Source organism: Mytilus edulis, chromosome 10 (genome assembly GCF_963676685.1).
Source record: "Mytilus edulis chromosome 10, xbMytEdul2.2, whole genome shotgun sequence".
Taxonomy (NCBI): Eukaryota; Metazoa; Mollusca; class Bivalvia; order Mytilida; family Mytilidae; genus Mytilus; species Mytilus edulis.
The window spans coordinates 72,533,405-72,560,989 of record NC_092353.1 but is presented as its reverse complement, the minus strand read 5'-3'; the positions used below and the strand labels follow the sequence as shown (position 1 = coordinate 72,560,989).

Here is a 27,585-nt window from a genome sequence, read left to right as displayed (position 1 = left end):
ATTTGCATTGTCACGATTGTGGAGTAAAAATAAATATTTGTGTATTCATTGATAAAAAGAATTTTTTTTTTTTTAAGAAAAGTGTTATAAAAAGAATACCAAAAGAAAGGGTTAAATTTAGCTCAAACGTCAGTGACAGAATTATCAGTGAAAGTGATTAAGATTAATCTTTTTTTTAAATTATTTGTCTCAAGACATTAAGGAATACAATGGGAAAGTGACTCATTTTCTTTGTTTCACTGTTTTGAGGAATTAGACAGGATTTTTCAGGATATTAGATGTCCAATTTCCCATTTTAATTTCACCCAGATGTTTGATATTTGTTGTGAACTAAATCCCCCTATAATTAATTGTAAATTAACCATTGTTCCTGTTACAGAGTAGGCATTGGGACATTTAAAGCTTAAATAAGTCATTTTAATGATTTTTTACAATTGTGTGGACTCAGTCATATGGTATCTATGTTATTTGCAGTTTCAGAGTCTAGCAACTTATTTCAGCAAAAAAATTTACTTAGTAATTTAAGTCAGTAATGATTAATTTTTATGTGATTAGAACTCCAAGTTCTAAATGTCATATGTTGTAAATAAATTATACAGATAGTTAAAAAGATATGCTGTATTAAACAGCACCAAATTGTCAACATTATTATAGATATATGACAATTTTTTTTTTGCCTTAATGGAAACAATATTTTGAAAAGTGACTCTCCTTCATTCTTTTTATGCCCCACCTACGATAGTAGAGGGGCATAATGTTTTCTGGTCTGTGCCTCTGTTCGTCCGTCCGTCCGTCTGTGCCTCCATTCGTCCGTCCGCTTCAGGTTAAAGTTTTTGGTCAAGGTAGTTTTTGAAGAAGTTGAAGTCCAATCAATTTGAAACTTAGTACACTTGTTCCCTATGATATGATCTTTCTAATTTTAATTCCAAATTAAAGTTTTGACCCCAATTTCACGGTCCACTGAACATAGAAAATGATAGTGCGAGTGGGGCATTCGTGTACTATGGACACATTCTTGTTAAATCTTACGTTCAGAAAATAAAAACTCTGGCATTTACATTGTTAGAATGCACTGACCATGTATCTTTCGTGGAGAAAAGGGGAGCTTGGGTACAATTTTTCAGAGACAATTAAACACTTTTTATTATAACAAAATCAAAATATTTTTTCCAGGAACATGATACATTCATTTTGGAAGTCAATTTGTTTAATCAGTTCAATTACTTTCAACAAAAACTAACCATTATTTCCTTCCCCTTCTAAATTTTATTTTCGCCTCAATGAATTTAGAAATGAAACAATTTATTAAACAAAAACATGCCCCCATAAAAGACGAAATGTTTGGTGCCTAACATTGTGTAACACAAGATATTAAAAAAGAACATCCTATGCCTTCTAACTACAGTATTAGTTTGTGTAATGCAATAATGCAGATTACCGTTTGTACCTGATTGGTTGGTTTGTCTTCGGAGACCCCATTAATAAAAACACTAACTTTCCCCCATAAGGATGAAAAAAGGAAAGCTAACATCCCATAAATCATGTATGGCAACTTAGAAAAAATCTTGACAGCTTCCCCCATGGGTCGTAAACTAGACTTTTGAGATTGATTTTATTAGTATTGATAAAGTGTCATGGATAAACAAAGTCATCCCTGATTGGTTAGCTGTTGTTATATTTCCGACTGCCGTGGAGTTATTGTAAATCCTTAAGATTTGTGTTCAATATATAATCTTGTATCTTAAAGTTAGTTTGCTTAAATTGTGCTACTGGTGAAATTAATCAGCCCAATTTAAGCAAACTATTTAGACTTTTATTGTTACCCACGGCAGCTCGATTCAATACATTGGGAAGTTCTTATAAAGTTACATTGATTACAGAAAAAACAAATAAATACGTGTCAGATGTCATGCTGCTAAAGTCGGAAATACTTGGCATGTTTGATTTAGTTGTAGGACGAACCGATACCTAAAGCCCATAGGTTATGTATTGTCTAATGTCTGCGATATTTGTGAAATATTGATGTTTTTTAATTAAACCTAAGTTCGTTTAGAAGGATTAGACTGTTTGTCAAAGAAAATTAACAAAATAGAATCAAAATCTATATAGTAGTTTATCTTACTTAAGTAGAATCAATGATTAAATACAAGACTTCCTAAATACTATTGACACATTGACTTGTGCGATTTATCAACACATATTACGTGTGACACATTGATAGCCTATCGTTCATTAATTATTTTGACATGTTGAAATCCAATTTTTCTCTTAATCAAGGCCATATTGCAGAACATGATAGTCTGTTTTCTGGTACATGCAGTACAAACTTGTGGTTTTCAATAGATGTTTCAATTTATCAAACAGGCTCAAATATTTATTAGGTCTTGTGGGCTTTAAAATGTACTGTGTGTGTTCTTAAAATATGAAAATGATTATTACAACTTAAATGGTACCTTAATTTGCAAACTGGCATAGGCAGATCTAGGGGGGCAGCCCCCCCCCCCCCTTTCGTGGGAAAAATTTGGTTGATTATATAGGAAATCACTGGAGCATGACTGGAGGGGGCCATCCCTTAGGTCAGTCATCAGGCCCCCTTAGGAAAAGTTCTGGATCCACCACTGACTGTGTGTTACATACTTTCCTTAGAGATTTTTTTCAACCCGGAATAGGTTAACAGATAAATAGAAAGAGTTTCAGACATTATATTCAAAACCTTCGATTCATTTTACAATAACTCGAGAAAAATACTTGTAAGTCTACATAAAATGTATTACTTACGATCAGTTTTTATTGAAAGATCTTTTTTGTAAAAAGGGCCCCATGTGTAATAGATATTCTGTTATATTAATAACGTCTTGGTTGTAAATGTTCATGCTATACACTGCATTCAGACTACATTAAAACGGGAGTATTGTTCCTTCAACGAAGAGTAAGATTTCAAATAGATTCTAAGTAATGTAAAAACATTTAATGCAGGTTTAAATGAAAATTCTTGATGAAGTGTCAAATTAAGAAATTTCAATAAGAGCTGTTGACAGTATTGTGAATGAATTGATTAATTAAAATCTCCAATTTAAGTGAAGTTTGGCGTATGTCACATATGTTTTGGGTTTCACGATTTGAATTAACTACAAAAACTCTAGCATAATTTATTGTGAAGTCTGTGTACATAGTTCAAGGAAAGTTTTTTTTACTTTTTTTATAAAGAAAAGACTATAGTACAGTAAAAGCAGATATTTTTGGATTGGTTTATTTTATCTTAAGTGACAACATTACTGAAAAAACCTCTTTCTTAAATTTGATCATTCGTGGCGAACAGAATCAGTTGTAACAATAGGCGAAAAATAGAATAGGGCAATCAGGTTGGCTTTTAAGGTGGTACCTAACACTATAGGGAGATAACTAAGACTCTGTAAAGTCAGCTAAATGTTTTAATTATGTTGTGTTGTAAAAGGACTATTAAGCTTCTCAATGATCAAAATTGGTGTTTGTCAAATTGCTATATAACCAGTGTAATTTTTCTGACAAAACGGTTGGTTCAAAATTTTTTTTATCTTTATATTTTTGTCAAAGGGTCAAATACTTTGTCAAAATTTTATGAAAATTAAACGAGCCAAATTAATTTTAGTGAAAGTGTTGGGTACCACCTTAAGAAATATTTTAATTTGAATTAAGTCTACCAAAAAAAAAAAAGACCACTTTACAATTAACAGGTTGGCCCTGAAGAAATATTTGAACTTAAACTGTATGAGTATATTTCTAAACCACTACTTAGACTTTTTTGTTTTGTTGCACTGGAATACAATTGAGAATGGGAATGGGGCAAATGTGCCAAAGAGACAACAACCCGATCAAAGAGCAGACAACAGCGGAAGGCTACTATGGGTCCTCAATGCAGCGAGAAACTCCCATACCTGGAAGCGTGCTTCAGCTGGCCCCCAAGCAAAAATTTAACTTAAGTTCAGTGATAATAGATGTCATATAAATAACATTGCTTAGGAAGCCCCCTTCCCCATCTTTTACTTCCTATGGATCAACCACTGATATCCACTTCTTACTTTCACTGAGGAAAGAAAAATCATAATCTTCAAAAGCTAGGAGAATGCATGATGTCTTCATATTTAAGAACCAAAGCAAGTTTTCAGTTGCCTTGATTTGACAAAAATTTGCATATTCTTTAAAAATCTAAATTTTCAAAGGGTCTAAGCTTATCCTAACACAAAATACATGTATAGCAAAAAGCTAGTATATATATATATATTTAAAAACAGTTTTTATCAAATTTTAGATTTTTCATTCACAACTTTACTGTACATGTTAGCCAGGTGTTGCATACCTGTTATGTTAAAAATTGAATGAAAAAAATCTCAATAAAAAGAGTAAAGTATAAGATAACATAATACTGTAATAGATTAACAACCACAAAAGGAGGTGTCCAATTTAACGAAAAAATTATATGCTCAATATATCACTATGACAGTACAGTTATTTCGGCTATAAAAGAATTAAACAATTTTCTTAAGATTCTGTGTCAGTTTTATTGGGTATGACACTTTTATTTCCACATGTTTTTGGTAGAAGGGTATTTAGGCCACTTCAAATAATTTTTAGTTGTTATAGACTTCGAATCGTTGTTGTTGTAAAATGAGCACCTTAAATCACTCCTAGTTTTTGGTGGAGTTCGTGTTGCTTTGTCTTTAGTTTTTTATTTTGTGTCTTGTGTACTATTATTTTTCTGTTTGTCTTTTTCTTTTTTAGCAATGGCGTTGTCAGTTTATTTTCGATCTATGAGTTTGACTGTCCCTTTAGTATCTTTCGCCCCTCTTTTATGGGTCGTTGATAAGATTATCAATAGTTTTGAGCATTTGTAATGAATTGCTTCACTCCTTAAACTGAAAACAGGAACCATGCAAAATATTTGTCAGTTGAACTGACTACAGCAACCATCAATAGTGTAGGATTTTTATGGTTTTGCAGATTTTATTTAACGGTGACTATAATTGAAATTAGGACCATTTGCTACCAAAAGTGTCACCTTCCTCCCTCAATAAAAACATGGGTAAGTAACTTGACGCATAAGAAAGGATAATTTCATAAGCAACACAACGGGTGCCACATGTGGAGCAGGATCTGCTTACCCTTCTGGAGCACCTGATATCACCCCTAGTTTTTGGTGGGGTTCATGTTGTTTATTTTTTAGTTTTCTATGTTGTGTCATGTGTGCTATTGTTTATCTGTTTGTCCTCTTCCTTTTTAGCGATGGCGTTGTCAGTTTATTTTCGATTTATGAGTTTGACTGTCCCTCTGGTATCTTTTGTCCCTCTTTTAGGGAAACCCCAAACACATTATTTTTTTTATTTTGGCCTTATTTATTTTCAGAACTTTGATAAATGCAGCACTTTTTAGACTGAGATCTCTGCTACATAATATTCAAGTTCAACTTTTGTAAAACTCCTTTTCTTGCTACGTCTTTCATGTTTGCAAAGTACTGTCATTTTCTTTCCTCTTAGACTTAAATTATTGCTGATCAGATGTAAATTTGAACATAATGGAAATAAAAGCAAAATAATATCCTGGTTTACAGGATAAAAAATGACTTAAGTTTGAAACTATTTTAGACAAGAAAAAATTTATGAATTCTGCATTTATTAATGAAAATCATGACAACCTATAAAAACAGGATTTATTTAAAGCATATGTTAAATTGTGAAAAAAGTAACATCTATAAATGAATTCAAAGGTTTTATTAATGTGATACTTATCTTGTATATTTCACATGAAATTGAAGTAATTTCTGAAATTTTCAGTTATTTTTGCAATCAGTTATTAAAAAAAAATATGTTTGGCATTTTTCCTTCTTTTTTTTTTTTTTTTAAAGAAAATGTCCTTAATAACTGGTTTGTTCCTTAATTGTTTTGGTCATAAACAGGACTTTTCTTAATGAACCCTGACCCTTTTCCCCACTAAATGCACTTTGGTTTGTCATTCATTGTTATCTTAATTTTCTCTGGCATTATTGCATGCATTACAAACAAAGTACATATATTATAATTTGATGAATTAATCTGTGCTAGAATAATTGATAAGATAAATAAGGTAACAATTATACTTTGATATGAGTTGTTTAATTTTCATAAATTTTTGAAAAGAAATTTTGCATTGAACCAGTGACAATAAATATTAAAAATTTTACAAAATGTTAACCACACAATTTACAGGATCAATACCATTGGATATATGCAGCAGATTGGCAAACACTAATTTTGATCATGATCTCTTTTCTTAAGTTACAGTATGTGATTAAAACTTTCGTATGATTTTCAGAGTTAACTCCCTTTTTTGTAGGGCATATTTGTGAAAATGTTTGAAAAAAAATAAATTATTCATTACATTTGGACAAAATAAATATATGCATTACTTAGGGATTCCTAGCTTTTTGGCTAAAATATAAACTATGGAGATTGAAATATCACCATAATATTAATTTTTGATGACAATAAATTTTTGATAAAGTATAAATATTTCATGAATTTTTCCGTAGGCAATTATGAACTAATCTCGTCAAGTAAAGGTTATATTGATAATAAGAGTACAATGGATTATTAGCTAAATGAATATTAATTGATTTAGCTAATAACCAATTAGTCAAATTCTATTATCAATGGTGTTGATGTCAGGTCAACATTTCTTTGTGGTTTGTGGACATATTTTTCTGACTATTTAACCAGGCTTTATGTCATGTCAACTTCAAAACTGAAGTATTAAATCCTGAACCAATTTTAAGCTCACCTGACCTGAAAGGTTCTATGATTTAGTTTTCTTTTCTTTTTATCACAAAAATTGGATTTTCCATGCATAATCTATACAAAATCTAAATATTTTGCACAAGCTGTAGCATGAAAAAAACCTTGGTGACTGACCCCCCCCCCCCCCCCCCCAAACAATCTACCTTAAAAAACTATAGTGAAATTTAAAGACCTTGTATGCCCTTTTTTAAAATGAAGACCATCTTTTTCATTTACTGAAGGGAAACTGGAGCTAGTTGGCAAATTTCAATAGAACAAAATGTTTCAGTCCTTTGACCCGAAGATGTTTATTTTACTGTTTAAACAATCTAAGTGTTCTGAACATGCATGAAATATTTGCCACTGAACATTAATGGAACATTTATTGATCTGTAAAGAGTTTGACATTGTTTGTTCACTGAGTCTTAGATTCCTGCCTGTGTAGTAAAAACTTTGTATATAACAAATCACATGTTTGCCTGCAAAGGACAAATTCTTGTTATTACCACTTGTTCTCTGTTGTTGGGAGTGACTGTTACTGTCTCATTAACAAAAACCTCACATCGCCTTTTATTCTTATGATACATAGTCTTTTCCTCCTTTTTTGCACATTGTACGATCTATTAAAACAGAAAAACGCTGCCAATCTAATTCTAGATTCATAAAAAACGCTAAGAACATTAGTGCATTTTGTATGCACAACCTTGACAAGCGAAATATAAATTTTAAGCTTATCGACTTTTTCATGAAGTAAACATTATCGGGGAAGACATAAATTGCAATTACAGTTTTCTGTCGGTTTTGTGAATGTAATTGCATAATATGATTATATCGATGGATATTAGATAATCAACGCGGGACAATAGTTCCTTCAAATTACAGATGAGAACGAAGATAATCGTTGCTAGACCATAATTCTTTTTGAATTACTGCCTATTTTATATTTTCTGCTGTTCCAATTATTTTTCAAATTAACAGGAAGTTTTCTGAAGATTACGAAAGTAAAAAAAGTTTCTGAATAACTGGTAATGACAATTAATGCAGCTATATGAATTAATATTTGGAAAACCAGTTTTACTATGTTAGATTAAAAACACTTATTTTATCAATAAGAGATTGCGTTTAAAAGGACTAAACTCCTCAACAGAGATTTTAAGAAGTTTGCATTGGTATATGAGATTGCTACAAAGTTTTATTGTAACTGTATATATCGGTCGTCCAACTGTCTATATCAATCTGCTTAGCTCTTAATAAAACTCCATATCACGGCTTTGTGACGTCAAATACGTTGACCTGGCCTTAATAACTTTGACCCGGACATATAACGACGTTGATAAGTTTGACCCGAACTTATCAAGTCAACTTCTGGTTGCTGGTGAAACTAAGACAATACTTCCAAAAGACGCAAATACAGCCCGATAAATCGATTATCAGCTGGTTATCGGCATATTAATATTGTAAAATATCATTTGCTCCACATAATACAAAGGCTTTTTGATCTCGTTCGCTGCGCTTACTCGACAAAAAGCTTCATATTATGTCTCGCAGCTGATATTTTGCAGCTGATATTTTACGATATCAACATGCAGACAACCTGATAATCAGTACATATCTTGATTCTTTTAGAACTTTGTCATTACAATGGTACACAGATGCTGAAATACACTTGTCCACATTTATTTTGTATACTGTCAATTCAGAAATTGTTGCAAGGTTTTTATTCTTGCGAAAAATGCGAGAACTTAATTGTGAATGCAATAATTTAAACTCGCAATTTGAAATACTTCATATAAATTAAACAGGATTTTTCTCAAAATCGTAAAATTAAATCACATTTCAGTCTAAAATGACAATTTAAATTCCAATAATAAATGCACGCAATATTTTCTGAATCTACAGTACCTTTTAAAAAATAGTGTTCTCCCAAGAGCATTTAGCATCATGATAATTTAATGCTATACTGCTTGAATTTGTTTCTATATGAAATGATTTTCTTGTAAGACAAGTGATATGGATGTGATGCTATAATTTCTAGTAACAAAATGATATTTCAATTTTCCGTGTTTACCAAGATGCTTCGTTAAACAGGCCATGGAGATTCCTGGCTTATGAAATTTGTGTGGACATTTTTATTTTTAGTGCATCATAGAGGTCGCTGCAATGTGATTATTGTCTTAGTTAAAATTCACTTGTAAGTCTTCATGGAAATGATATTATTTTTCTGAAAATTCTTGAACAACTTTTTAGGACAATTATTTTATGCTTATACATGTATATCATAATAAAACAACCGTGGTTTTCATGCACCTTTAAGAGGCTCAAAGGGATGAATGTCTTAGTAATTTTTTGGTAAGTTTTTGTGGAAATGAAGTTTTTTTGCTAAAAATTGGTTAGAATAAGACGATATATGCTCTATACCTTAATAAAATAACTTTTTTGTGCACCATAGAGTGATTATTGTCTTCGTAATTCTACGTACTTCTTTAAAGTCTTCATGGAAAAGATAATATTTTGGTGAAAATTGGCCAGCAGATGGCTTAATATGTTGTATACAGTAAGAAAACATTTTAGTTTTTTTCCTGCACCTCAGAGGTGCAAAATGATAATTGTCATTGTAGTTTTAGGCAAATCTTCAATGAAAATTGGTATGTGGTAAACCTTAATAAAACAATGTTGTTTTTGTGCACTGTGGAGGTGCAAAGTGATAAACGTCTTATTCGTTTTTCGGTGTATAGGAGGGACAAATATGGAACAGGAGAATTAGGTAGAAGATTGATGGTATAGGTTATCTATGATAAGGTCTCTGACAGGCTATAATGTAATCTTTATACACCATCAAAGACTGGAGCCGAATGATAAACATAAAAATGGGAAGCCATAAGTCAGACACTGACAGAATCCAATAGTAGCTAAATCTGATAAAACAACAGCTAGTAAAACTGACACAGATATTTATAAATCCTGACAGTTATCTTAACAACAAATTTCTTCTTGTTGCCAGAAATGCTTTCAGCTTGACAGGTTCTATATCTGTGGAAAAACACCAAACTGACTTTGATTCATCACACTAGCAGACGCACGATAAAACAGCTGATTTTAAACTTTGAAAAACAAAATGTGAATTATTTCAAATTTTTGCTAGGAAATGTGTTTCTTGGGTTTTTTTCGTGATTCAGTGCAGATTTCTTATGAAAAACCTGTTTGTTAGTCGATGGTAATCAATATGAAGAAAATCAAATGTTGCTGTAATTTTATCTAGACATTTTTTTTATTAAGAAATTTGAACTGTAATGCATACAAAGACTTTGTTACTTAATGTGGTATTTCTTAAAGTGGAAAAGCTTCCTTCACCGAATTCGAAATGCTGTTCAGAAAATGCAAAAGAGTTAAAAACGATCCAGTAAAGTTGCATTGGTCCAGGAAAAGCTAAACGTAACATGGACGGTTGAATATATGATTAAATCTTTAGTTTCCTTCATAATTGTTAAATGTATCATAGGGATTCATATTAATGAGTTAAAGTCAAATGAAAGTTAGGAAAGAACAATTGTTATCATTCCAAATTCATGAAATAGTGACTAAAATCTGTTTACTTTTTTTTTTTTTGAAAAAATTTATCAATTAGTGCCAATTTCTTACATTTTGAAGTAAAAAAAAAGATTTTTCCACTTTTTAACAAAAACATAAATCTTGTTTCTTGTCTTTTATAATTAACTCTTTTGAAATGTTTCTGATGAGGAAAAGAATTTAAACTATTTCAACCAGTTGCCCTTCAACTCCATTTTACAGATATAAGAACCTAGAGAAACTGCTTTTGTAAATGTGTCATTTTGACTTAGCCATTGAGTCTTTATAAAGAATATAAAAAAAAAAGAATAAAAAAAGACTCTTCTTAAAGCTCATTTAACAGTCCAAGTAAAATACAGATCATAGTGTGTCACACTCAGATTTTACTTCTGTCCTGGTAATTATTACATCAGCCAACAATATTTTGGCCTTCAAATTTTTAATGGTGTGTATCTATTTGACAATTTCAGAGGATCTACAAAGGTTTATTAAATCAAAAAGTAGGAAGTTCGATCATTTTTTGATCATCACAAGCAAATCTTACTTGTAACAAGTACACATTTTTATTAAGAAGCCAGCTGATTTTCTCGTTGCATTGAAGACACATTGGTGGCCTTCAGCTGTTATCTGCTCTTCGGTTGTGTTGTTGTCTCTATGACTGATTCCTCGTTTCCATTCCCAATTTTATACTTTGTATTTTAAAGATTGAAGTAAAACTGAAACACAAACTGCAAATGTGCAGTATACTTTTCACAGCTTGTGGATAGGAATTACCTGAAACATAGAAGTGAATGCAGTTCACCTATGCTTTACTCGTGCTGAACTAGCTGCATGCAAACTCCCTCACAAACCTTCTGTAAGGAAACTCATAGATAGACATACTAAGTTTCAGCAAGCTACTTTCTTTATGTTCCTGTCCCATTAAGTCCGAAGGAAGTTCAGTGGTCATCTGCATAAACTTTGGTGGATTAGTTGGTCTCATTGGCAATCATATCACATCAATTCCTGGTCAGCTATTATATATTTTATTAAAACATTTGGCTTTAATACAAATAGGATTATATATATTTCAGAGTAATTTTTAACTATATTGTAGCCTTCCATATTTAAACATGTTACTCACTGGAAAATAAACTGTTGTCAAATAATTTTCAGCAATTTTGATGGAATACATGTCCAATATTTTAATTATTTTGATGAATTATTAATATTGTTTATAATATTAAATATTCAAACATCTGGAGTGATCAGGCTATTTGTCATTTCAATGAACTCAAATAAATATTTGTTGTTGATGATGTCAACTTTGTTTGAGGGTTTGGAAAGGGGTTTAGTTTAAACATGTTTATTTATAGGGGATTGGGAAACAAGCTATTGCAACTTATATAAATCCCTTTCCACTTTTTTATGTGAGTGCTGCCTTGTAGTGGCATTAGCCTGCTCTTTTTCGAAATCTACAGGGATGTCTTTTATGTGCAAGACATTATAATGGCTCTCTCTTATTAACATGGGTCAGCCATTTAATGTCCCCTTCCTATGGACTATCATCGTTTCCTCAAGACCATACTCCCAAATGGTGTCAAGAGAGAGCTGAAAATTCAGTCCCTGAAATTTTCTCCCTTGTACGGGGATTGAACCAGGAACCTTTGTGTTAGTAGTCTGATGCACTAACCACTACACAACGGCTCTCTATAGGGGTAGGCGAACATGGGAATGAGGTGGAAGGAAAACAGGAGTCAGGGGTTGGAAACTTAACGGGAGTAAAAAACTGGGTTTTGCTTTGAGGTTAGGGGGTAGGAAAAAGGGAATGGGGGGAAATTGTAATAATAGGGGAAGATAAGTGAGAGTTGGTGGTAGGGAACTGGAAGTGAGAATCAGGAACCCCATGGCCACCTCCTCTTGTATCTTAGGCCATACTATAGAATTTCTCTATTGGTCATGCTAGTCAGGTTTATATGTATTGGTTCAATTTCTGTCAAATTGGATTATAATATAGAACACTCATTGTATTTTATACGAAATAACATTATGAAGTAAATAGACAAAATATTTATTACCTCCCCTTACTACAGTTAAAAAAACAGAAACAAAAATAAAGAAAATCGAACTCGGAAGATAAAAAAAATTATAAGCTGAAGGACTTTGAAAAATCTGAAGTAATTAAATATAAAGATCGTAAAGATGATGTAGAAAATATTTAGAGACAGGAAACAGGATAAACTTTTACCATTTCTGTAAACTCTGGAAGCCAGTGACTCAGGCTTCCTTCTCTTTCACAGGTGAAAAAACACCTGCCTTATATTTGAAATGTTTTAATAGGCAGAGATAAATGTGGTCAGTTCTTTGATTTGAGACTGAAAGTTATGACTAAAAAAACAAACGCATCCCAGTTCCGCAAGTAGGTATGGTGGTTTTCAAGAACCAGACCGTTCATGTTACTTTTGTTTCAGGAATTTTCACCAACCATGTGAAACCCTCATTGGTATAGTCAAGATCGTTATACACCCCTAGTTTCAGGTAGATACATCGTAAATCTGTTTAAATCAGATGTTTATTTTGTTTAACTGTTTTGGAAAAAAAATGAAAATGGAGAGTTTAACATTTAGTTACATGAATTATTTTAAGGGATTGATTAGAAAGGGTCTAAAATAGTCCATGATCAAAGTATCATCCAAGTCTTTCAAAGTTTTCTTTAACAACAACTAAGCAAACTACCTCATTAGAATTAAAGAAATTTCCACTTGATTTTATTTATTTGTATATTGAAAGCCTGCACTGTGTAGTGAAAGAGACATTAGTTGCCTTTAACGAACCTCTCAAGGTTGATTTACAGTGGTTGGTCTGTTTTGAACTTTCTGTACTTGTGTGGCTATATTTTTGTATGTATAAATGTCTGTCAGACTTCTGGAAGGAGCATACTTTTGTACTTTTAAAAGTTGTGTGAAATAACCGATAAGAAAACATGTACAAAAACTACAGAGTAGAGATAATTTTAAGAGATGGTTTGATTTGGATTTTCTGCAGAAAATTAATGAGGGCCATGTGTCCATGATACTACACATTTTTGCATGATAAGGCCGAGAAAAAAAAGATCCGTGTTTCCGGTAACCCGACCGACCCTGTTTTTTAGCCCCGACCCTAACTTTTTTATTAGAACTTCCAAAAAAAAAAAAAAAAAAAATTATCAACCGACCCTGTTTTTGACACAGGCTTCTGAAAGATGACATAATATTTTTTCTCTCTTGCATCCTCTTGCATAGAAAGCCAGTAAAACATTTTATTAATGTCAAAAGGTATTCCAAATAGGTTAAAATCCAAGAAATTTGCACAGCAGGTGCTTCAAAAACATTGCAAATGGCACACTTCCGGTTTTTGAAACTAATTACGGATCCGGATTTGGAAAAAACATGATAATTTTCCGGATTTCATTTACGATGTCAAAAAAAAAAAAAAAAAAAAAAAAAAAAGAATTCCGACCTACCGACCCTATTTTTCAAAATGATGTTACCGGAAACACATATCTTTTTTTTTTAGGCCTAACATGCATTTTATCTTCGTTCATTAAAAAAATGCATCAATAGTATGGTAAAAGTTGTTGATGTGGTGGAAATTCTGAAGCCTGGTAGTATTTTGGAGGGCAGGTGAAACAAATATTTTGAAATGTGCAAATGAACAGTAATTAAAAGAGGAAAATGTCTAATATAAAGAAAATAATCAATGCATGGAAAGTGCAAATTGAGTCCAAACAAAATTAGTGCAAATTGAGTCCAAACAAAATTGATACCTGTTTCCTGTGTCTAAGTAGAAAAAGGTAGACTGGGTAGGAAGTTAAGTAAAACAATTTTGTTTTGCATAGTGTATTAGATTTTTATTTTTAAGAATAGAAATGCTTTGTGCTTTTCACAAATTATCTTAAAATGTCGACTGTTGTAGGCAACAGAAACAATGATGCCTGTAAAACCTTGTTGGACAGTCACATAATGGTTTAACTAACTTTATGATACCCCCCCCCCCTTCCCCTTTTCTGCATACTTTTAAAAGAAAACATATTTATAGAAAAGGAGAGTTTAATTGAAAAGATGAATCATGATTCAAATTTAAAAAAATCTTAATTGTTTGCTGCGCTGCAGTAAATTTAGGATTTAATATGGAAAATCCTTGTATTTCAATGAAAAATGTTCGAAAATCATGTTTGATACTGAATAGGCAATTCTTTAATATAATTGACAAAATATCTGGTTTTTCCACAAAAATCTTGTATATTGATTCAAATATTATTTGTAGCTAATTAACGAAGACCAATTAGTAGACAATGGGCTATAAGCCGATTATGTAAATGTTTATACAGTAGAAATCGTTATAATTGGCAGAATTCTTAACTTTCCTTGTAATCTGTCAGCAGTCATAGCTAATTTTCATTAAATCTTATGTATACAACAACCAATTGCATTCTTTTCTTTCCAAGGGTTTGTATAACATACAAAATTAGACATTCAGCAGTCGACATCAATCTTTCATCGGTCCTGAAATAAACAGAAAAATTCTGCTATTCCTATCAATCTTGCAGTATCAGATTTTTGACTTGAAGAAATGTCTGGATTTGATTGCTAGGATAAAGGTGTGAAAAGTGGGGCCATATGATATTTTGGATGACAGACTGGCACTAGACTGGAATTGGTTTTGGCACTGCTTCTCATCAACTGATACCCTGAGTGACAGACAATTGGAACCATTCCTGCAACTGGTTTTCCTGAACTGATACCCTGAGTGACAGACAGTTGGAACAAAACCATGGCACCAGTTCCAGGAAAACAATACTATCAGTGAAAAAATATAACAATTTTGGGCACTTTACCAAATCATTTAATGATCTTTTGACACTGGGTACCACAATCTGGTTCCCAAACAACTGTTTCCAGAAATTAATTCATTAACAGGAAGTTTGAATCATTCTGATCGCAGGATACTGTAAATTCAGAAATTATTGCGTTCATTTATTATTGCGATTTTGTCATTTTAAATTAAATGCGATTTTAATTATTTCGATTTTGAGAAAAGTCATGCTTAATTTAGTTAAGATATTACAAAATGCGAGTTTTAATTATTGCGTTTACAACTCTGTCGCATTATTCGCAATAATAAAAACCTCGCAATAATTTCTGAATTTACAGTACCAAAAATTGGTTACTTTACAACTGTTTCAACAATTTGATATATCAACAAGAAGTTTGAATCATTCTGACACTGGGTACCACCAACTGGTTCCCAAACAACTGTTTCCAAAACTTGATTCATTAACAGTAAGTTTGAATCATTCTGACACTGGGTACCACCAACTGGTTCCCAAACAATTGTTTCCAAAACTTGATTCATTAACAGTAAGTTTGAATCATTCTGACACTGGGTACCATCAACTGGTTCCCAAACAACTGTTTCCAAAACTTGATTCATTAACAGTAAGTTTGAATCATTCTGACACTGGGTACCACCAACTGGTTCCCAAACAACTGTTTCCAAAACTTGATTCATTAACAGTAAGTTTGAATCATTCTGACACTGGGTACCACCAACTGGTTCCCAAACAACTGTTTCCAAAATTTGATTCATTAACAGTAAGTTTGAATCATTCTGACACTGGGTACCACCAACTGGTTCCCAAACAACTGTTTCCATTAACAGTAAGTTTGAATCATTCCTGACATTGGGTATCACAAACTGGTTTCTTTAAGTTAAAACTGTTTCCAGAATTTGATTCATTGACATAAAGTTTGAATCATTCATGACACATGATTTTGGAATAGGTATAAACGTTGTGTAAAAGAATTAACACTTTACCTATTTGAATGTCCCTTGGTATCCTTGACAGACAGCTCTCTTTAATTCTCAATTTTTTCAATTTCAACTTTTGAACTTCTGTCTAACTATAAGACCTCTATTTGCCTGAAACCAGTTCCACCAAACATTACCCATAAACTGCAGCCATGAGTGACATTAGATCGAGTGAGAGAAAATGTGTGGAAGAGCCAAAGATTGTTTGTTCTGCACCTCAGCCATCTTTCCTTCATCAATCTTATCTCTTGATAGATTTTTTCTGTCAGAGAGAAAAAATGGCCTGACTATCCCATCATTTATCTTGCTGACAGGCTTGATTGGAATTTTGATAGATTTCTAGAAAATTTGGATTTTGAAGAAAGATTAAAACTTGTCTGAAAAGATCAGCTGAATTTTCTCAAGTTTAAGATAATTTATCAAACATTTTTATGTTGTATAATCTTTTTCAATACAGTCAATTTTTGTACTATTGCAGAAATTAAAATGGCCCTACTTGAAAAATATATGAAATATGAAATGATTCAATTGAAAAAAAGTTAAAGGTCTAATTTATAACAAAACAATTTATGGAAAACAAATATGAAAGCCCATGAACCAACAACAACCACTGAACAACTGAGGCTTCTAACTTGGGACAGGCACATAAGAACATTTTAATCAACATTAACATATGTGTTCCCAACCAATTAGGGATATTGATGGCCTTGTTGTTTTTAAAAGTAATTGAACATATAGTGATGCAACTTTAATTATCATGTCAACACTGAGGTTGAAAATTTGCACGGTGGGTGGACTTGACTCCGAGGTTGAGAATTTGCACGTTGGGTGTACTTGACTCCGAGGTTGAGAATTTGCACGGTGGGTGCACTTGACTTCGAGGTTGAGAATTTGCACGGTAGGTGTACTTGACTCCGAGGTTGAGAATTTTCACGGTGGGTGCACTTGACTTTGAGGTTGAAAATTTGCACGGTGGGTGTACTTGACTCCGAGGTTGAGAATTTGCACGGTGGGTGCACTTGACTCCGAGGTTGAGAATTTGCACGGTGGGTGCACTTGACTCCGAGGTTGAGAATTTGCACGGTGGGTGCACTTGACTCCGAGGTTGAGAATTTGCACGGTGGGTGTACTTGACTCCGAGGTTGAGAATTTGCACGGTTGGTGTACTTGACTACGAGGTTGAGAATTTTCACGGTGGGTGCACTTGACTTCAAAGTTAAGAATTTGCACGGTGGGTGTACTTGACTCCAAGGTTGAGAATTTGCATGGTGGGTGCACTTGACTCCAATCTGAATTGACTGAGGATTGTCATTTTTCCAACAGATCGTTGGTGGTTCTCTCTTGGCACTCCGGCTTCCTCCATCAATAAAAAATGAGTGCCATGAAATAGCACAATAGGGTTAAAAGTTGCATTACAGGGGCAGATCCAGCCATTTTAAAAAGGGTGGTTCCCAACCCAGGACAAAAGGGGGGGGGGGGGGTTCCAACTATATGTCCCCATTCAAATGCATTGATCGGCCAAAAAAAAGTGGGTGTTTCAACCCTTAGAACCCCCCTCCCCCCTTTGGATCCCCCAATGCATTAAACATAAATCAATCAATAAATCAATCTAATGATCTAATTTAACTTTCAATTTCATAAAAAAATAGTTCGAAACCAATGAAATAATAAGAAAAAAATAATCGGAAATTCCAAATATATTACTCAGTGCACATGATCCTAAAGTTTCTGGAGCGACAGATCTTTCAAAATATTCCTTCAACAGTCTTACATTTCAAACGAATATCAGATTATCCTTTAAAAGAAATTTCAGAAATAAACTTTTTTCTGGAAATGAACGTTTGATTTTCATTCATTTTGCAATGCATCTTTAAATTTGTTTATAAATTTCCAAACATAAAACCAGATATGTATGTATCAAAGAGAAATATTAATGGTTCCACTTTTATTTATGATAAAAATAAAATGACAATATTATTTTTTCATACAACAAAATAAAAAGCATTAAAGCTCTGTATTAACCGTACTGTATTTTTCCCATTTTTCTGGACTTGATAATTTTTAGCCATTTTTCAGAGGGAAATTCTTTCTACTGAATCATGATCAGCAAGACAATTAAGATTTAGCCAACAATATTTCTATTCAACACATGTATATATAGTCCATATTGGCTAGAGGTTGGAATCCCACAAAATGTGTTAAACCCCACCACATATTTTAGCCTGTCCCAAGTCAAAAAGAAATACCTGCTCCAGAAGGTGGGCTTCAGCTGGCCCCTAAACAAAAATGTGTACTGTGAATACATGCCAAACTGTCTGAAGATATACCAGTAGTCTGAGTAATCTAGAAGGGTAAAAAGCTTATTTAAAGTACCAAAATACATTTTTATAGTTGGGGTGGTTTTTTTTTTTTTTTTTGGGGGGGGGTGGGTATCTAGTATGTCCAGTTTTGAATAAAAAGACTAACTTTATTAATTAAATTATAGTAAAGAAAGTACTTTAACATTTTTATTGCTTGACAGTATACTTAAAACATCTCAGTTTTACATCTTTAAAAAAAAAAGAGTAAATATTACATAATTCTTGAGAAAAACCAATAAATGTCAAACATAGAATGGCAGGTGAGTTAATACAGTGTGATGTCAGAGGTCATGCCAGAAAATAGTTGTATAGCATCAGGATTCTGGAGAAAACAGTAGCAGACTCATAAAAGTACAGGGGTTATGTCAAAACTTTCAACACTTTCAAACTGACAGGACGATCTTGGGGCTCAATAGAGGGTATTTTGGGCTCAGGAAAGCGATTGTATAAAAAATTGGACAATAGATTGATTGAAAATTCAGACTTTTAAAAGGGTTCATGAAGTTCTTTTGTGTTAAAATTTTTAAAAACATCTGACAGGATGAATTATATAAGTCTGACTGTGTCAAAAAGTTCTATGTACACAACTCAAATTGGGTTTTAGAAGTCAGTAGGTGTATAGTGTATTCTGAGTGTTCAAAGGTTGCATGTTCTAAAACCTTATATACTTTTTTTTTTTTTTTTTTTTTTTTTTTTATTATTCCAATCAAGGGCCCTTGATGGGCAGCATAACATGTACACATAGAACAATACATCATGATTTGTAACAGAAAAACATTTTTATATAATAAAATGAAACATTAAAAAAAAAGTTCAGACAGGTATTATCTTCATTCTATAAAAATCAAATACATTTAGTTCCAGGCAGGATCAGAACCATAAAATCATTACAATTATCATTGTTATTAAATACATTAATTAACATTTCGTCTAACATTTAGACATTTAATAATATAGCTCCCTAAATATTTAAGTACAGACAAATTTTCATGAGTAAATAACCAAACAAACTTTGCCTCATTTGATTGTAAATTATATGATATATGTTTTGACAATCGGAACTACAAATTCTCAGAAATTGAAGATAGAGGATGATTAAAAAACTATTTTATTTCCTATATAAGAACTATATTTCTGTGTCATTTGGTCTCATATGGAGCGTTGTCTCATTGGCATTCATACCACATCTTCTTTTTTTTTTTTATTTTTTTTTTTTTTATATAGTTTTACTAAATTAACATGGAAACCATTTTATCAAGGACATCTGTCGTATTATATCTTTATATATCTTATATATATAGGGGGAGAGGGACAGAGGTGGGATAGACATGAAGAACAATGAATATGTTATGTTTTTAGAGACAAATATTTGTTTAATTTTACTTTTCCCAGGAGATCAAGAATTAAATGAAATAAAACACCTTGCTATCAAATACGGTGAAATATTGAACAAATGGTATTAAATCACACATCCAAGTATTTATATTACAATAAGTTTCTTTTTTCTTTCTGAATTATATATTGTTTGGAAGTAAGATGGTCAGTAGGAAGATCAAAAGTAATATGATAACTGTATGGTTTAAGAAATCTGGTAAATTTTATATTTGAATGCTGCAATTTTAATGAGTGAAAACCAGATATTGTGGTTTCATATTATTGGGTGTAAACTAGCTGTCAAAATCAAATTTCAAATATATCTGAAATATAACCACTGTTTTTTTAAAAATCTACACTGAAACTTAAAAAAAGTTTTTTTTTTAGTGTTTAAAGGGAGGTAACTGCAATTTTTAAAAATAGATGGTGTTTGTCTTAAATCTATTAATAACCTTAACTGGTTTCCAAGTTATATAGTTTGGAATATTACATATAACAGGCTATTATTTGAACTTGGAATTATTTTTAATTATGGAATTTGCTTGATTTCTTGTTATTGAAATTTTTAATAAATTCCATGTTTATTATGTACTGAAATGTTTTGTGCTGCGCACAACACTTAATTTCTATTACAAACAAAATAGTATATTTTCAATAGAATGTACTGTGCCACGCACAACACTATCTAACCAAAATACATTGTAGGGAAAGTGTTATTAACCGCTCAAAAGATTATAATACCAAATAAACATGGAATTTATTAAAAATTTTAAACACAAGAAATTATGCAAATTCCATAATTGAAAATAATTCCAAGTTCAAATAATAGCCTGTTATATGTATAATTGCTGAAACATTTATAAGTTGTCTTATGCTCAGAAAGGTGATATTCTAAACATTCCTATAACAAACAACATTGAGGCTAGTTGAAGACAAAGTTTTAAATTTACTACATGTATTTTGACCTCTGACTGTTCAAGCAAAAAGGCCAACTGAAATTTACTTTTATAATTGATCAAATGCTTGGAATTTTTAAAACTTAAACTTCGTGTAAATTTCCTGAGATTACTCAATATATGTATAAGTTTTAACCACGTATGAATAAAAGTTTCTAATTTTATTTTTTTTAATTTGTTTATTAGAATGCCAAATTGAATGTAAATGTTGCACTCTACCAAGTTGTGTAAATTTCTCTTTTTCTTAACATATGAAAGGAGTTTTTCATTTGTCAACTTGACTTTAAAGTTTTAACGTGAGGACATTAATTTGAAATAAATGGATTAGTTGACACAAAGCATTTAGTGTAAATTAATGAGAAAAAGTTCAACAATTTGTTCGTTGGCAGGTTTTTTACTGTCGGAAAGAATCCTGTAAATAAATTTAATACAATTGTTACAACATTGCCGTGTCGGATTAAAAGTTGATAAATTACGCAGAAGTACATTCGTCTTTCTTATTTCTGTTGACTTAGCCATTGTCTTCGCAGTTTAATATTATATGACTGAGTATAAATACATTACATTCCTCCTCATTTTGGAAACGTTGCCTCGGCAAAAGTCATTTTTTACGTCTTTTTTATGTTTTTCCTGAAACCTTTTTAAGCCTATTATGTGCTGTCCTCGTATGCTGTGAAAAATGAACGGCTATTTATTACACAAGTTTAGCACGGCTTAAAGTCGTTTTAAAAACACATAATTCCATTTTTATAATCATCTTTGTTGACTTACCCCTGTCAGTGTGCAGTTTGAACCATGGTTAACCATGGTCAACCATGGTTGTATGACCATGGTTGACCATGGTTTGACAAAATTGTTAATTGGCCGACCATGGTTAACCATGGTTTTAATGACCATGGTTGACCATTGTTAGAACCATGGTCAACCATGGTAGGAACCATGGTCAACCGTGGTTCCAACCATGGTCAACCATGGTTATTAATGAGTCAACCATGGTCAACCATCTCCATTAAACCATGGTTGGCCATTTTACATTCTTGTCAAATCAATCTTCAATTATCTTGAAACAGTTAGTCTACTTGTTATGGAGCCTGTATACTTCTCTTCCTTTTTGTGTCAGGACTACCAACAAATGCTAAATTGCATGAAACTCTTTAAAGCTACCCTTGCAGAAATGTTCATCCATAAAATGCAAAGCAGTTTCCACCTGCAAGAACATAAAATTTTCCACAAAGAATCAATTGTTCTTGATAATTTGTATACAATAACAGATTTTAAGGATCAAAAATGTTTTATCTTCTTTTGCAAATTTTCAATAATAAAAACACCCAACAAAATAAACATTATGAACATGTTTTTGTTTAAACAAATAATTGTACCCCCCCCCCCCCCCCTTTTTTTTTGGTTTACCTTTCAAACAAAAGAATGATTGTGTAAATTATTTTACCATTGACAAAATTTTCATATTGTACAGTTTTATCAGTTACACCTGGAATTAAAAACAATTAAATATAAAATTTATGTTGATATGGATAACTATCACTGACAAAAAAAATTTAAAGACCCATTTCAGGTGGCATGTGTTCAATTAATGAAAGCCAAATCAAATACTGTAACAATTTTTACATCTTTTAAACAAAATATCAAACAGATTTCCTGTGAATGTACTTATCTGATAACAAATCTTCTTTACGTGACAACACTGGACATCAAATCCTTCACTTGATTTTTAAAGCGCGAAATAACTTTACTGAGATCACGTGACGTTTGTTCCAAGTCATTTAAATGTTTCGCACTGAGTGAATCATTGTTAACGGTTGGTGATAATAATTGATCATGACGTCGCATGTGTTTCCGGTTGGTGAATAAACATAAACAATAAAGACTATATCACTCTGAAATGTTTTCAAGTTCTTAAAATATGCCGTATAATGATAAAGAAAGGCAGATTTATGAACTTGGAGAGAAAGTCAGAAATTACGTCTTTGGAAGAAAGAAATACATCGTTAAATGACAGCGTACAACTGTTAAAAAACAAGGAATACTGATCGAAAGTAAGTTCCAACTTCCAGTTTGTAAAAGTTTGTAAGTCCCAAATTTGACCCGACTGTAAATAGCATTCTCTGCCACTATAGCTTTACTGCTCAGTTTATGTGTGTTTTAAAATGTATAGAGAATATATTGTTATTGAAACAACCATGAAAGGTCACAATTTACCTCTTGGGAAGAAAGAAATTAAAAATTGTCAATAACATTGTACCACTGAAAAAACGAGCACGATTTTTTAATATTGAAAGTCTCAAAGTAATTTACAATTTGTTATAAATTCCCATGGGTATAATCCAGATCAATATTTATTCACCATGGTCCAGGTTGTCAAGTTGACCATGGTCAGGTGCAAGACCATGGTTGTCAAATTGACCATGGTTGATTAGACCATGGTCAACCATGGTCAGATGTTTACCATGGTCACAAACGTGGAAAACCATGGTTAACCATGGTTAAATAGAGCATGGTCAACCATGGTCAGATGTTGACCATGGTCACAATCATGGTTAACCATGGTTAACCATGGTTTTCAGCACAGTCAACCATGGTTTGACCATGGTTATCAATGGTTAGCGATGGTAACCATGGTCAACCATGGTTGCATTTTGACAGGGGTAGGGGAAATTCATGGTGTTAATTTTTATCGATATGTCTTGACTCACCCCTGATATTGGGAAGATGGAAAAGGTTGAAAAATCTTAAAGATAACATATCTAATACAGTTTAAGTGGATTTTTCAGGGGTAAATGTCCCCCATCCCCTTCCCATAATGGGAGGGAAGCCCTTAAATCAATATGTTCCCGAATTTTTTTGATATATTTTTCTGACAGTGGATTCATTTGACTTTCTGTTTTGAATATATTCCTCAGAGTTCAGTATTTTTCTGATTTTACTTTTTTCATCTATTTTTCGTGTGCAGTCTACTAATTTTCATGGATTTATAATAAGAATAATTGTATTTTAAATTGATTCTATAATTCATTATAGTTTCCACAAATTCGTTAGACAAACTTAAATAAAAATTTGCATTTAGATACATTGTATATGAATTTGTTGTACAATCTATACCTTGAAATCCATGAGGTATAAGCCACCCAAATATAAATGAATCTATTAAACTGTTCAATTCTTTATCTGGTTTTATATCCTGCCGAAGATGTTCCAAAACTGAATTTTAGTACATTCATTTTATAGAACTTTTCTAGAACATCAAGAACTGTTCTTGAACCATTAAGAACGTTCTTTATTTAACATTAGTTATAGAACATAAATTTGTTCTTGATTTCAGGTTCTATAGAACATAAATTTGTTCTTGATTTCAGGTTCTTACTTCTAGATCATAAATTTGTTCTGTTCTTGATTTCAGGTTCTAGAACATAAATTTGTTCTTGATTTCAGAGTTTCTTGATTACATATTTTTATTCCCCACCTACTCTAGTAGAGGGGCATTATGTTTTCTGGTCTGTGCCTCCGTCCGTCTGTGCGTCTGTTCGTTCGCTTCAGGTTAAAGTTTTTGGTCAAGGTATTTTTTGAAGAAGTTGAAATCTAATCAACTTGAAACTTAGTACACATGTTCCCTATGATATGATCTTTCTAATTTTAATTCCAAATTAAAGTTTTGACCCCAATTTCACGGTCCACTGAACATAGAAAATGATAGTGCGAGTGGGGCATCCAATTTGTACTTGGGAAAGATTCTTGTTTAAACCTCAAATTGAACTGTAGTTGTAAATCTAAACTAGAAGCAGGGCAATTCATCATAAAATTTATACTTTATTTTAAGTGAAATATTTTTGAAGATGAAGTGTTCTGTAATTGTACAGATTTCTAAATTAAATCGTTTATGACAAATAACATTGGGGACATCCATCAAATACGTTCACATATTAATTATGAAATTTAATTAAGTTGACTTATAAGTTCTCTATTTTCACAGGAGATGATTGATGCTGGCCTTAGTGAAGATGATCATGGAAAATTAGATTTGAGTCATATTTTCAGCAAAATTGAGTTTGATTTTTAGTCCTATTCTTGGAAGAATCTTGAAAACATAGACGTTGATTGATTATTTAGGGTAGTTCTTAATTGAAAGAGTTTTCATATTTGTAATGATTTTTGTCTGAAAAATGGTACCAAATCTAATTAATTGAAAGAAGAAAAAAAAGTATTGTAATAGAAAACACATAGCATTTCATCATCAGCAATGATGATGAAATCTGTTTAAATCAGACCTTAAAAAAAGCAAAAATATTTTCACAAAATTGACTTTTTATCATTCTGTATTGTGGATTATTTTCGTGAAGTTTGCATCTAGACCACTATAAAAATTCTAATCTAATAATCTAAAAATGTCAAACTTGAGGGAAATTCAGTATGGGGGTCATTATATACACAGATTTTGGTAATTTTCAAGATGAGAAATAATAATGCAAGATGCAGATTTCAAATATAAATTTATGTTACATTGAATTTAGTGGAAAGAAAAGTTTTTAAAATTGAAACAAAAATTTATAATTTGATAGACCCGTGTCTTGAGGTTTATTTTATATATGTTTGAAAAGTGGATTGTGAGTTTGAATGCCTGGATAATCATTATACATGTACCATAATTGACTTTCCCTGCCCTGAATTATTTTTACTTTCATATTTTATATTATTAAAATATTCTTTGATACTGTATCTAGAGTTATTAAGAAATGACAATAGGAAAACCTGAAATTATAAAATGCTCCCTTAAGCCCAAATTTCTTTATGTAAGAAGAATAAAGCAATCATCATACATGTACCATAATTGGTCAGACTTTCCCTGCCCTGAATTATTGTTTACTATTATATATTTTATTTTATATTTTAAATATTCCTTGATACACTGTTTCTCAAGTTCTAGTTAAATCATGAGGATCACCTAAAAATATAAAATGGTCCCTAAGCCCCACTATCTTTATAAAAGAATTGAATTCCAAAAATTAGTTTTATTTGGCCTTAGATAATCTTAAGTCTTGAAGTTTTTCAGACTTTCTGTCTTCCTGCAATCAACAGAATGATTCATTGTTGGTTATATCCTTCTGCTAATCTTTCCAAATGTTCCCAGAAGAAAAAAAAGATTGAAAATTCCTCTGGTATTTATTTTACTACTGTAAATTATATGAAAGGTTAAAAGTCATAAAATTAATCATAACTACTCAATCACTTCATGACAGAGGTCATAGTCGATGCAATTTGTCAAAATATTAAATACAGTGCAGGATTATTCTCATGGAACTAACTTTTGATTTTGGTTTAGGGATTGACTTTAAAGCAAGAATTATTTGAATAAGAAAATATCAAATCAATCACTGGTACTTGCCTATTAAGGTGGTACCCAACACTTTCGCTAAAATTAATTTGGCTCGTTTAATTTTCTTAAAATTTTGTCAAAGTATTTACTTTGATCCTTTAACATAAATATATAAATTTCAAAAATTTTGAACCAACTGTTTTGTTAGAAAAATTACACTGGTTATATAGCAGTTTCACAAATACTTATTTTGATCACTGAGAAGCTTAATATTCCCTTAACAATTAACACAACGTAATTAAAATGTTTAGCTGATTTTAAAGAGTTATCTCCCTGTAGTGTTAGGTACCACCTTAATACAATTTTGTTGCTAAAAGTAAAACACTGACAGGTAAATGGTAAAAAGCTGTAAAAGAAGTGCAAAACAACTATTTGAATTTGTGTGATGTCACTCTTATTGTTCTTGAGTTTGTACCCTTTATAACTAACGTTATCTGCGAGCTTGGGCTGATGATCATCTGTGTCCAGTACCCTTCATAACTAACGTTATCTGCAAGCAGGGGCTGATGATCATCTGTGTCCAGTACCCTTTATAACTAACGTTATCTGCGAGCTTGGGCTGATGATCATCTGTGTCCAGTACCCTTCATAACTAACGTTATCTGCAAGCAGGGGCTGATGATCATCTGTGTCCAGTACCCTTTATAACTAACGTTATCTGCGAGCAGGGGCTGATGATCATCTGTGTCCAGTACCCTTTATAATTAACGTTATCTGCGAGCTTGGGCTGATGATCATCTGTGTCCAGTACCCTTTATAACTAATGTTATCTGCAAGCAGGGGCTGATGATCATCTGTGTCCAGTACCCTTTATAACTAATGTTTTCTGCGAGCAGGGGCTGATGATCATCTGTGTCCAGTACGCTTTATAACTAACGTTATCTGCGAGCAGGGGCTGACGATCATCTGTGTCCAGTACCCTTTATAACTAACGTTATCTGCGAGCAGGGGCTGACGATCATCTGTGTCCAGTACCCTTTATAACTAACGTTATCTGCGAGCAGGGGCTGACGATCATCTGTGTCCAGTACCCTTTATAACTAACGTTATCTGCGAGCAGGGGCTGACGATCATCTGTGTCCAGTACCCTTTATAACTAACGTTATCTGCGAGCAGGGGCTGATGATCATATGTGTCCAGTACCCTTTATAACAAACGTTATCTGCGAGCAGGGGCTGATGATCATCTGTGTCCAGTACCCTTTATAACTAACGTTATCTGCGAGCAGGGGCTGATGATCATCTGTGTCCAGTACCCTTTATAACTAACGTTATCTGCGAGCAGGGGCTGATGATCATCTGTGTCCAGTACCCTTTATAACTAACTTT

At 32.2% G+C, this 27,585-nt stretch overlaps 1 protein-coding gene across 3 annotated transcripts in view; it reads left to right on the top strand.

The window, feature by feature from the left end:
* The window catches only part of LOC139491815 (transmembrane protein 135-like), a 100,956-nt gene that overhangs the window by 24,224 nt on the left and 49,147 nt on the right, over nucleotides 1–27,585 (top strand). The gene's annotated exons all lie outside the window — the stretch shown is intronic.